This window comes from Scyliorhinus torazame, chromosome 23, assembly GCF_047496885.1.
Source record: "Scyliorhinus torazame isolate Kashiwa2021f chromosome 23, sScyTor2.1, whole genome shotgun sequence".
NCBI classification, from domain to species: domain Eukaryota; kingdom Metazoa; phylum Chordata; class Chondrichthyes; order Carcharhiniformes; family Scyliorhinidae; genus Scyliorhinus; species Scyliorhinus torazame.
The window spans coordinates 14630651-14643941 of NC_092729.1; positions in this window are offsets into that span (position 1 = coordinate 14630651).

Below are 13291 nucleotides of genomic sequence, written 5' to 3' on the forward strand. Positions count from 1 at the left end.
ACCATATCACAAATGCACACATTCACAGACACAGGGAGACAAATGCACACACTAACCCAGGGACACACAGGGACACAAATAAACACTTTCAAAGGCACACAAAGAGACAAATGCACACACTGACACACAGGCACACGGAGACACAAATATGCACACTCACAACAAAAAGTGACACAAATACACATCCCAACAGACACACAGAGAACAGATACACACTCACAGTCACGAATACACATTCACGGACTCACAGAGACACAAATGCACACACTCCCAGACACACAGCGACACAATTACACACCCCAACAGGCTCACAGAGACACAGAAACACCCACTCGCAGTCACACAGAGACACAAATACAGACTCTCACAGGCACACAGAGACAGAAATGCACACATTCCCAGACACACAGTGACAGAAATACGCATTCTCACAGACACACAGAATCACAAATACACACTCTCAGGGACACAGAAATACAAAAAAGCCTTGTCCCAGACACACAGAGACAAAATACACACACTCACATTGAGACACAAGGACACACCCTCACAGACAGACGGATGCACAATTACACACTCACAGACGCACAGACAAATTCACACGCTCACAGACACAATCAGCCACAACAACACACACTCATAACGAAACAAATAAACCCACTCATAGACACAGAGAGACACAACAACACACACATAGCTCCATAAGACGATAAGACATAGGAGCGGAAGGCCATTCGGCCCATCGAGGCCACTCCACCATTCAATCACGGCTGATTTAAACTCAATTTACCCAGTGAATTACATAGTGAAACAAATAAACACTCTCACAGACACAGAGAGACACAAGTACCCACTCTCACCGAGGCACAAAGACATACACTCAAACACACGTGAGCCACCGATACACACACTCACCGACACACAGATACAGAAGTACACACTATCACAGACACATTGAGACACATACCCGCTCCAACAGACTCATAGAGACAAAAATACACACACTCACAGAGAGACAGACACGAAATCACTGACTCACTGACACAGGGACACAAATACATTAACTCACAGACACACAGATGCACTAATATACAGTTTCACAGACACATAGAGACACGTAGAGACACTCTCGCGGGCACACGGAGATGCAAATACTCTCATGGACACACAGAGAGACAAATACAGACGCTAACAGACACACAGAGATACTAATAAACACATTGACAGACACACAGAGATAAAAATACACTCTCACAGACACACAGACAGAAATACACAGAGACAAAAATGCAGTCTATCACAGACACACAGAGACAGAAATACACATACTCACAGACACACAGACAGACAAATGCACACACTCACAGTCATATCTAGACACTAATTCACACACTCACAGACACACAGAGACACAACATCACTCTCTCACAGTCGCAGAAATGCACACACACAGTCACAAAGAGACACACACACTCTCACAGACACAGAAAGACACAACCACAGAAACTAACGAGAACAGAAGAGGGGCAGACGGTCACACAATGATGCGCACTGCCGGCGCACATCGCTCGGGAGCCTTGTTCAATGTTGGCCTCGGGTGACTGTCTTTGTGGAGTTTGTACTTTCTCTCCGTGTCTGTGTGGGTGACATCCGGGTGCTCTGGTTTGCTCGAACAGCCGGAATATGTGACGCTAAGCTGGATTGGCCAGGCCAATTTTCCCCTTATTTTCCAAAAGGTTAGATGAGGTTACTGGGTTCCGGGTTTCTGTTGGTCGTGGGAGGAGAGTGCTATTTCCAAGGGTCAGTGCAGACATGGTGTGCCGATTCGCTTTCTTCCGTGCTCTAGGGATTCTATTATTCTAACAGATGCACATTCCCAGGTATTCAGAGAGAGACACAAACACAAACAGACATGGAAACACAAATGGACACACTCACAGATCAACACAAATAAACACACCTGCACATTCTCCGACACATGTCCACGTGCAGACACACATACACACACTCTCAAAAGCGTACATATACCGACCCATACTCACACAATCACAAACATACTTGTACCCCCACACCTCCACATCACTCACACTTACACACCCACACATACACATCACACACAATTTCACACACATACACTGACCTAGAGACAAATACTCACAAACCAACTCACTCACTCTTACCCACACCAGGGCACATACCAATACAAGCACATTCACTCACCCAAACACACAAAAATAACGCGTACACCCTCACACAGCCACACACCCACACGCATGCACACATACAAACTCGCATACACAGCTAAACACCCACACAGCCACTCACACATGTACACCCAAGCACTCACATATGGGCATCCACAACCACACACACTCATGCACTCTTGTGCACATACACTTGCACACACATATGTATACATTCCACATAGCCACACACACCAAAACCCACTAACACACACTTATACAGAATTTCACACCACACCCATTCAAACACATATACCCGACACACGCACACACATATTCACGCACACACCCACACACTCACACGCACCCTCCCCACACACACACATACACACATATCCACAAAACCTTCAAAGACCCACACACACTGGCACACACCATACATACAGACACGCCGACACATTCATCCAGTCACACATACACCCACGCACGCGGCACACACAGGCACAAGCACACAGACATACACACACACACGAAAACGAACCATACACATACCCACAAAATGCATATGTTCCCAGACACACAAATAAAGTCATACACACAGACACCAATATATATTCTTCCACATAGAATCCCACACACACTCACACACAGGCACACGCTGCACAAACACACACACACATGTAGCGACACAGACATACACGTTCACTAAACACATCTCACACAAAAATACACACAAAGAGCTACACACATATCCCCTCACATGCACAAACAAACAGCCATCCACCCCCCACACAACTACACACGCACACATTCAGCAACACACACTCAGGTACACCCCCCCCCCACAATTACACCAACACACTCACACAGAAGCCCACAGACACACACATACTCAGAGTACCCACAAACATATTGCCTCCCGACACATGAAACACACAACCGTACATACACAAATGCATACATATCCAAACACTCACAAGCACAGGCACACCAGAATCACACGCACACATCCCTCATATATACACATACTCTCTTGCATACTCTCCCATAATCACATACCCCCATAGAGACACAAACACAGACATGAAAACACACACACCACACATCCACAAATACACACACATTCAGACACACAAACGCACACACCTCTCACGCAATGATCCTCACACATACACACTCACACATGGACAGCCACACATGGACACAATCTTACACAAAAACCCACACGCACTAACTCACACCCTCTCCCTCACACACAAACACATGTCCATAAACACACTTAAATACTCAAACACTCGTACAGGAACTGACACATGGAAATACACACTCGCACACACTCTGTAATCCACACATCACACCCACCCACAGGCAGCCATATGCACACACCCACAGCCAAACACATACTTCCCCATACACCCAAAACGTCCACACAAGCCCTCACACTCACAGAAACGGAGACTCACTCCCCCACACAGAAACCCACGCACCATCCCACACATAAACACAACCACACAGACACACACCCTCACACCCACACAAATGCACACTCACAAACACTCACTGACACAGTCACACACATATAAACTCCCACAGACAGGTACAAAACACGCCCACGTCCAAAATCAGGCTCACGCATACAATCAGAAACATTCATGCACAAATCGACACACATATACACCCTGACACACTCGCACCCAGACGCCCAAACACACACATATGCATACACTCACCCCGACACACGCTCACAGTTACACACACAAACCCACACACATATCAAAGCAACACACACACACATCCACCCGCATCCAAACAAACACACACATAAAGTCACACACACACACTCGCACCCAAGCTCAAACTCACACACGTGCACCAACCCAGACACACACATTTTCACAAGCACCCACACGTACCCTTATGAATACACACTCACCGACAGACACACTCACACTAAAACACAGACGCACATATACACACGAATTCACAGCTGGACAGGCACACACACACGTTCACACGCCCGACATACATACACGAAGCACCTGCGCACACTGACATGTACTCACAGATGCCCATTCACCAAAACACACCCAAACAAATACACACAGCATCCGTAAGCACTCACACAGCCACACACACTCATAGATACCACAAATACCCGTCCGCAGACCTACACCTAGACACGCTCACAAAACCACCCTCACCTCCCTCACCCCGCATACACCTTTTTTAAAAATATAAATATAGAATACCTGATTGATTTTTTCCAATTTAGGGGCAATTTAGCGTGGCCAATCCACCTAGCCTGCACATCTTTGGATTGTGGGGGCGAGACCCACGCAAACACGGTGAGAATGTACAAGCTCATAGGTATCATAGAATTTATCATAGAATTTACAGTGCATAAGGAGGCCATTCGGTCCATCGAGTCTGCACCGGCTCTTGGAAAGAGCACCCTACCCAAGCCCACACCCAGTAACCCCAGCCAACACGAAGGGCAATTTATGACTCTAAGGGCAATTTATCAAAGCCAATCCGCCTAAGCTGCACATCTTTGGGCTGTGGGAGGAAACCGGAGCACCCTGGGGAAACCCACGCACACACGGTGAGAACGTGCAGACTTCGCACAGACAGTGACCCAAGCCGGGATTCGAGCCTGGAACCCTGGAGCTGTGAAGCAATTGTATTAACCACTATGCCACCGTGCTGCCCCTACTAGACACGGACAGTGATCAGAGTCGGGGTTGAAACTGGGACGTCGGCGCCATGAGGCAGCAGGGCGAACCCATTGCGCCAACATGCTGCCCACCCGCAGACACAGACACAACTTCACAGACACACACAGATATACCCACACACGCCCAGCAACACTCACCTAAACACACAGTCACCAACACATACACATACCCAGTCACATAGATAGACACAAACACACAGACATTCACCCACAAACCTAAACACTCTAAGAAACACATGCGCCCACAGAACCACATGCAAAGGCGCATTACCTCACGCACAAAGACTCCTACAGGCTCTCGCACGCAAACACAGACAGATACATTCCCAAATACGGCTTCGAACATTCATGCACATACGTACAAACACATATACACACCCATAAGCACATACGAGCACCCAGACACATAAACACACACACCTACACATCCACTCACCCTCACCCACACTCAAACATACCCCTACACATAAACACACACACATACCCCGACATACACAACGGCACACAAACACAAACACGCGCTCACAAACGCCAATACACAGCCATACACACAACACGTCCACACTAAGCGAGGTAGCAACCCCCACCTCCACACATAATTAACCACGCACAAATAGACACACAGGCACACTCTCACACACATGCTGACACATGCCCCCACTGCCAACACATACAAAATATCCCCCCAGGCACATACAGCCACACGCACTCTCACATAAGACCATTAGAGACAAGAGCATATTGAGGCCACTGGTCCAGTCTGCTCCAGCATTCCCTCTTGCATTTTGAAATTTAGAGTACACAATTCATCCTTTCCAATTCAGGAGCAATTTCGCACATCTTTGAGTTGCACATCTTTGGCTTCTGGGGGCGTATAACCCACGCAAACATGGGAGAATGTGCAAACTCCATACGGACAATGACCCAGGTCCGGTATCGAACCTGGGACCATGGCGCCGTGAAATGAAATGAAATGAAATGAAAATCGCTTATTGTCACAAGTAGGCTTCAATGAAGTTACTGTGAAAAGCCCCTAGTCGCCACATTCCGGCGCCTGTTCGGGGAGGCTGTTACGGGAATTGAACCGTGCTGCTGGCCTGCCTTGGTCTGCTTTCAAAGCCAGCGATTTAGCCCTGTGCTTGAAAGAGCAGTGCTAACCCACTGCGCCACCGTGCTGCCCAACACCTTTCAATAAAGGCTGACATTCTTCTGATGCCCATTCTCCTGCCTTCTCCCCATAATCCCTGATCCCCTGACTGATCAAGAACCTATCTATCTCTGTCTTAAAGAAACGCAGTGATTTGGCCTCCACAGTCTTCTGCGGCAAAGATTTCCACAGATTCACCACCATCTGGTATTCTAAACGGCATTAAGGTGGACAAGTCCCCAGGTCCGGATGGGATCAATCCCAGGCTACTGAGAGAAGCGAGGGACGAAATAGCTGGTGCCTTAACAGATAACTTTCATAGATTATCATAGAATTTACAGTGCAGAAGGAGGCCATTCGGCACATCGAGTCTGCACCGGCTCTTGGAAAGAGCACGCTGCCCAAGGTCAACACCTACACCCTATCCCCATAACCCAGTAACCCCACCCAACACAGGGCACTTTTGGACACTAAGGGCAATTTATCATGGCCAATCCACCTAACCTACACATATTTGGACTGTGGGAGGAAACCGGAGCACCCGGAGGAAACTCACGCACGCACGGGGAGAATGTGTAGACTCCGTGGAGACAGTGACGCCAAGCCGGAATCGAACCTGGGACCCTGGAGCTGTGAAGCAATTGTGCTATCCACAATGCGACCGTGCTGTCCCTTCGTTGCAGCATCCTTGAGCACGGGTGAAGTCCTGGAGGACTGGAGAATTGCTAATGTTGTCCCTTTGATAAGAAGGGTAGCAGGGATAATCCAGGGTATTATAGACCTGTGAGCTTGACATCAATGGTAGGCAAAATGTTGGAGAAGACATTGAGGGATAGGATCTATTCACGTTTGGAAGAAAATAGACTTATCAGTGATCGGCAGCATGGTTTTGTGCAGAGAAGGTCATGTCTTACAATCCTAATAGAATTCTTTGAGGAAGTGACAAAGTTAATTGACGAGGGAACGGCTGTAGATGTCATATACATGGACTTCAATGAGACGTTTGATAAAGTTTCCCATGGCAGGCTCATGGAAAAAGTGATGTCGCATGGGGTTCAGGGTGTACGAGCGAGGTTGATAAAGAACTGGATGGACAACAGGAGACAGAGAGTAGTGGTGGAAGGGAGTGTCTTAAAATGGAGAAAGGTGACTCGTTGTGTTCCACAGGGAGCCGTGCTCGGACCACTGTTTTTGTGATAACCATAAATGATCTGGACGAAGGTATAGGTGGTCTGATTAGCAAATTTGCAGATGATACTGAGATTGGTGGAGTTGCAGATAGCGAGTGGGACTGTCAGAGAATACAGAAAAATATAGATAGATTGGAGAGTTGTGCAAAGAAATGGCAGATGGAGTTCAATCCAGGCAAATGCGAGGTGATGCATTTTGGAAGGTCCAATTCAAGAGCGGACTATACGGTCAATGGAACAGTGCTGGAGAAAATTGATGTACAGACAGATCTGGGTGTTCAGATCCATTCTACCCTGAAGGTGCCAACGCAGGTCGATAGAGTGGTCATGAAGGCATACAGCATGCTTGCCTTCATCGGGCGGGGTATTGAGTACAAGAGTCGGCAGGTCACGTTACAGTTGTATAGAACTTTGGTTTGGCCAAATTTGGAATACTGCGTGCAGTTCTGGTCGCCACATTACCAGAAGAATGTGGATGCTTTAGACAGGGTGCAGAGGAGGCTCACCAGGATATTGCCCGGTATGGAGGGTGCTAGCTATGAAGAAAGGTTGAGTAGATTACGATTGTTTTCGTTGGAAAGTCGAAGGTTCAGGGGGGACCAGATTGAGGTCTACAAAATTATGAGAGGTAAGGACAGGGTGGATAGCAACAAGCTTTTTCCAAGAGTGGGGGTGTCAATTACAAGGGGTCACGATTTCAAGGTGAGTGGTAAAGTGTAAGTGCGATGTGCGTGGAAAGTTTTTTACGGAGAGGGTGGTGGATGCCTGGAACGCTTTGCCAGCGGAGGTGGTAGAGGCGGGCACGAAAGCATCATTTATGATGCACCTGGACAGATATATGAACGGACGGGGAACAGAGGGAAGTAGATCCTTGGGCAATAGGCGATAGGTTTAGATAAAGGATCTGGATCGGCGCAGGGTGGGAGGGCCGAAGGGCCTGTTCCTGTGCTGTAATGTTCTTTATTTCTTGTCAGTTTTATCCAGCCGTGAATGGCGGTGGGCAGTTAAACATCATTTGTATTAATGATTAGTATGAAAATTTAGGAGGCATGTTTCGTGCGTTTGCGGATGACAACAATATTGGTGGCACAGTGGAGAGTGAAGAAGGTTATCTCGGATTGCACCGGGATCTTGATCAATTGGGCCAGTGGGCCGATGAGTGACATATGGAGTTTAATTTAGATAAATGCGAGGTAATGCATTTTGGAAGATCGAATCGGGGCAGGGCCTACTCAAGTAATGGAAGAGTATTGGAGGGTCTTACAGAACAAAGAGATATAGGAGCACTGGTCCATTGCTCCTTGAAAGTGGAGTCACAGATTGTCAAAGCGGTGAAGAACGCATTTGGCATACTTGGATTCATTGGTCAGAGTATTGAATACAGGAGTTGGGACGTCTTGTTGAAGTAGTATAAGACATTAATAAGGCCGCACTTGGAATACTGCGTACAGTTCTGTTCAATCTATTATAGGCAGTATTTTATTAAACTAGAAAGAGTGGACAAAATATTTAATATGATTCTACCTGGGCTTGATGGTTCCAGTTTTAAGGAGAGGCTGGATAGACTGGGACTTTTTCCCCCTGTAGCGTAGGAGGTTTAGCGGAAATATTGTAGAGGTTTCTAAAATAATGAGGGGCATAGATGAAGTAGATAGTCAATATTTTCCCCAAGGTAGTGGAGTCAAAAATCAGAGAGTGCAGGCTTAGGTGAGAGGGGAGAGATGCAAAAGGGTCCATGGGGGAATTATTTTCACAAAGAGGGTGGTGAGTGTCTGCAACGACCTTCAGATGTAGTAAAAGAGGAAGGTACAATTTTGACTTTTAAAAAGGATTTGGACAGTTATATGGGAAAGACGGGTACAGAGGGATATGGAGCAAATTGGGCCTATCTTATTGGTAAAAACTGGGCTGCATGGGCAAGTTGCGCCGAAGCGTCTGTTTTTATGCTGCAACTAAACCTTTGCAGCAGGAGGTTCCACAGGTATCCCATCTTCACTACTCTGGGAGCCCAGCACAATGCAAAGGTCACGGATGAAGCATTCGCAAAACATTTCATCCACACGTACAGACTGGATGATCCATCTCGGTCTCCCCAGTGACCCCAGCATCGCAGATAATATTCAGCAAATATTATTCACTGCACATGATATTAAGAAAGAGCTGAAGGCACTGCATAATGTGTAGGCTATGGTCCCTGACAATATTCTGGCAATAGTATTGAGGGCGTGTGATCCAGAACCTGCCCCCGAGCCAAGTTGTTCCAGTAGGGCTGCGACACTGACATCGACCCGGCAATATATAAAGTTGCTCAGGTGTGCACTGTATGCTAAGTCCAGGACAATTCCAACCTGGACATTTCCCGCACCATCCGTCTGCTCTCCATTATCAACAATGCAATGGAACGGGTCATCAGCAGTGCCATCAAGCAGCATTTACTCAGCAATAACCGATTCACAGACGTTTGGGTTGTGCCAGGATCACTAAACTTCTGACATCATTGCAGCCTTCTTTTAAACATGGACAACATACTGAAGTAAGAGTTAAAGTGACATCAAAGCAGCATTTGATCGAGTATGGAATCAAGGAGCCCGATCAAAACAGGAATCAGCGGCAAAGAAAGTGACATCTCCCCTCTGATTGGAGACATACCTTTCACAAAGAAATATGGTTGTGATTTTTGGCTCCATCACGTAACCCCTTGTGTTTTTCAGGGGAGTGAACTCGGCTCAAACATCTTCAGCTGCTTCATCAGTGAACTTACCGTTAGGACATAACTTGGAATGTTCACTGATGATATTACAATGTTCAGCATCGTTTGTGACTCAAATACTGAAGCGGTCCGTCTCTGTACACAGCAGATCCTGGGTAATATCGGGGCTGTTAAGTGGCGATTTACATTCAGGTGTCACACGTGTCAGCCAATGACCTCCTCAGCATGAAAAGGAGGAGGTAATTCAGCCGCAGGAGGCTGTCGCTGTGGAACAGGAGAACCTTGTTTATCCTGTCAAGCTTGTTACACAGTAACGTTAGCATACCATTCGCCCTGAAAGTCTGTTGCTCAGGAGCAAGAGGAAGTTGCTTGTCCTCTGGAGCTTCTCAGACACGAAATTAGGACGACATTCTGCCCGTATAATGTGTTACTGTGGAACAAGGCGGATGTGTTAATCCTGTGGAGCTTCTTACAAAGTAACAGTTCTCCTCCTCGTCCTCGCGTTTCTCCCACTTCTGTCCTGGTCTCTGTATTCCTGGTGGCAATGCCAGCCTAGGCATCCCTTAGCCCATCCAGCTTCAGCTGCTTCATCAATTATCCTCCCTCTACAATAATGTCTATGATCGCATGAAGCTGATATATTACCTGCCGATGACGTTTTCCCAACTTCCACACAAGCTCCCGGATTTTAAAAATGAGAACTTTGCAGATCGACAGGATTGGGTTTGCCGTTGTTTATTTCCGGTTCCTCGGTTGATGCCGGGTGCTCCATCCAGTTTTACCTCTTTGTGAACTATTAGCACTTTGATGCAACTCAGTAACTTCCTCGTCCGTTTCAGAGGGCAGTTCAGATTCAACCGCTTTGCAATGATTCTGCAATTACTTGTCGGCCAGTCCAGGGAAGGATGGCAGATTTTCTTCCCTACGGGACTTTACTGACCCTGATGGGTTTTTGCAACAATTGACAATGGGTTCAAGGTGATCATTAGAGTTTTAATTCCACACTTTGTTTCTTATTTAATTCACATTGCACCAATTGCTATGGCGAAAGCTGTCTCCGCAGAGTGTTGCCCTTTATCACTGGATTACTAGTTCAGCGACAATACTACTGCATTGATGTAAAACACCGCTCCTCCTCTCCTCTCTCTTTACAGAGCTTTCCTTTCTGCAGTCTCCACTCCAACTCCGGCTCAGAGTTGATGAGTTGGAGTCTAAGTTTCAAACACTGAGGCACATCCGGGAGGGGGAGACTTACCTGGACACTGTGTTTCAGGAGGCAGTCACACCTGTCAGAGTAAGTAGTTTAAATCCTGCCAGTGGCCAGGGACAGCAGGGTGTGACTGCAAGTCAGGCAGGTAAAGGGAAACAGCAGTCAGGAACACAGGAGCCTCGGCCCTTGCCCCTGTCCAACAAGTATGCGGCACTTGGTCCCTGTATGGATGGCGAACAGGGCTTCAGGAAGGATGAGTCAGCTGACCAAGGCACCATGGTTCAGCAGGCTATTAAAGGGGAGGGAGTAAATAGGCAAGTTGTAGTTGTAGGGGATTATATTATCAGGGGGATAGATAGTATCCTTTGTGAGCAGGATAAAGTGTCCCGCATGTTATGTTGCCTGCCCGGTGCTAGGGTGCGGGACATCTCTGACCGGCTTGAAAGGATACTGGATAGGGAGGGGGAGGATCCAGTTGTTGTGGTCCATTTCGCTACCAACAACAAAGGCAAGTCTAGGAAAGCGGACCTGTTTAGAGATTATAAAGAGCTAGGATTCAAATTAAAAAATAGGTCGTCAAGGGGCATAATCTCCGGATTACTGCCCTCGCCACGTGCAAATTGGCATAGGGAGGCAAGAATAAGGGAAGTTAACACGTGGCTGAAAGAGTGGTGTGGGAAAGAGGGGTTCCTTTTCATGGGTCACTGGCATCACTTTTCGGACAGGGGGGACCAATACCGTTGGAATGGTCTCCACCTGAGCCGAGCTGCGACCAGTGTTCTGTCGAAAAGAGTAAATAGGGTGGTCAATAAGACTTTAAACTAGAGATTGGGGAGGAAGGGAAAGTCAGGGAACCAAGAGATGAAGTAATCAGTGGGAAGCGTAGCTGCTTAGGAATACAAAAAAGCACGAAAAGACATAACCCAAGAGAGGCTACGATAGTCCCCATCCACAAAATATGCCACAGTGTATGGAAAGGCTCAGTAAACCAAGGTCCACCACACTAAGAAAACAAAAACGGACAGTCAATAGAGAATTAAAGGTGCTATATTTAAATGCGCGCAGTGTACGGAACAAGGTAGATGAGCTTGTGGCCCAGATTGTGACTGGCAGGTATGATGTGGTAGGCATCACAGAGACGTGGCTGCAGGGGGTTCAGGACTGGCATTTAAACATCCAGGGATTCACAACCTATCGAAAAGACAGAGGTGGGCAGAGGGGGCAGGGTTGCCTTGTTAATTAGGAATGAAATTAAATCAATAGCACTAAACGACATAGGGTCAGATGATGTGGAGTCTGTGTGGGTAGAGTTGAGGAACCACGAAGGCAAAAAATCCATAATGGGAGTTATGTACAGGCCTCCTAACAGTGGTCAGGACCAGGGGCACAAAATGCACCACGAAATAGAAAGTGCATGTCAGAAAGGCAAGGTCACAGTGATCATGGGGGACGTCAGTATGCAGGTGGACTGGGTAAATAATGCTGCCAGTGGACCCAAGGAAAGGCAATTCATTGAATGTTTACAGGAGGGCTTTTTGGAACAACTTGTGATGGAGCCCACGAGGGGACAGGCCATTCTGGACTTAGTGTGATGTAATGAGCCAGACTTGATTAAAGATTTTAAAGTAAGGGAACACTTAGGAGGCAGTGATCATAATATGGTAGAATTCAATCTGCAATTTGAAAGAAAGAAGGTAGAATCAGATGTAAAGGTGTTACAGGTAAATAAAGGTAACTACATGAGGGAGGAACTGACGAAAGTCGACTGGGAGCAGAGCCTCGTGGGAAAGACAGTGAAACAGCAATGACAGGAGTTTCTGGGAGTAATTGAGGACACAGTACAGAGGTTCATCCCAAAGAAAAGAAAGGTTAATGAGAGGGGGGGGGGGGGGGTGTAGGCAGCCATGGCTGACAAAGGAATTTAGGGACTGCATCAAAGCAAAAGAGAAAGCCTATAATGTGGCAAAGAGTAGTGGGAAGTCAAAAGATTGGGAAGGCTACAAAAACAAACAGAGGATAACAAAGAGAGAAATGAGGAAAGAGAGTAAAAGTTTCTTTAAATACATTAAAAACAAACGGGAGGCAAAAGTACATTGGGCCCCTCCAAACTGACGCTG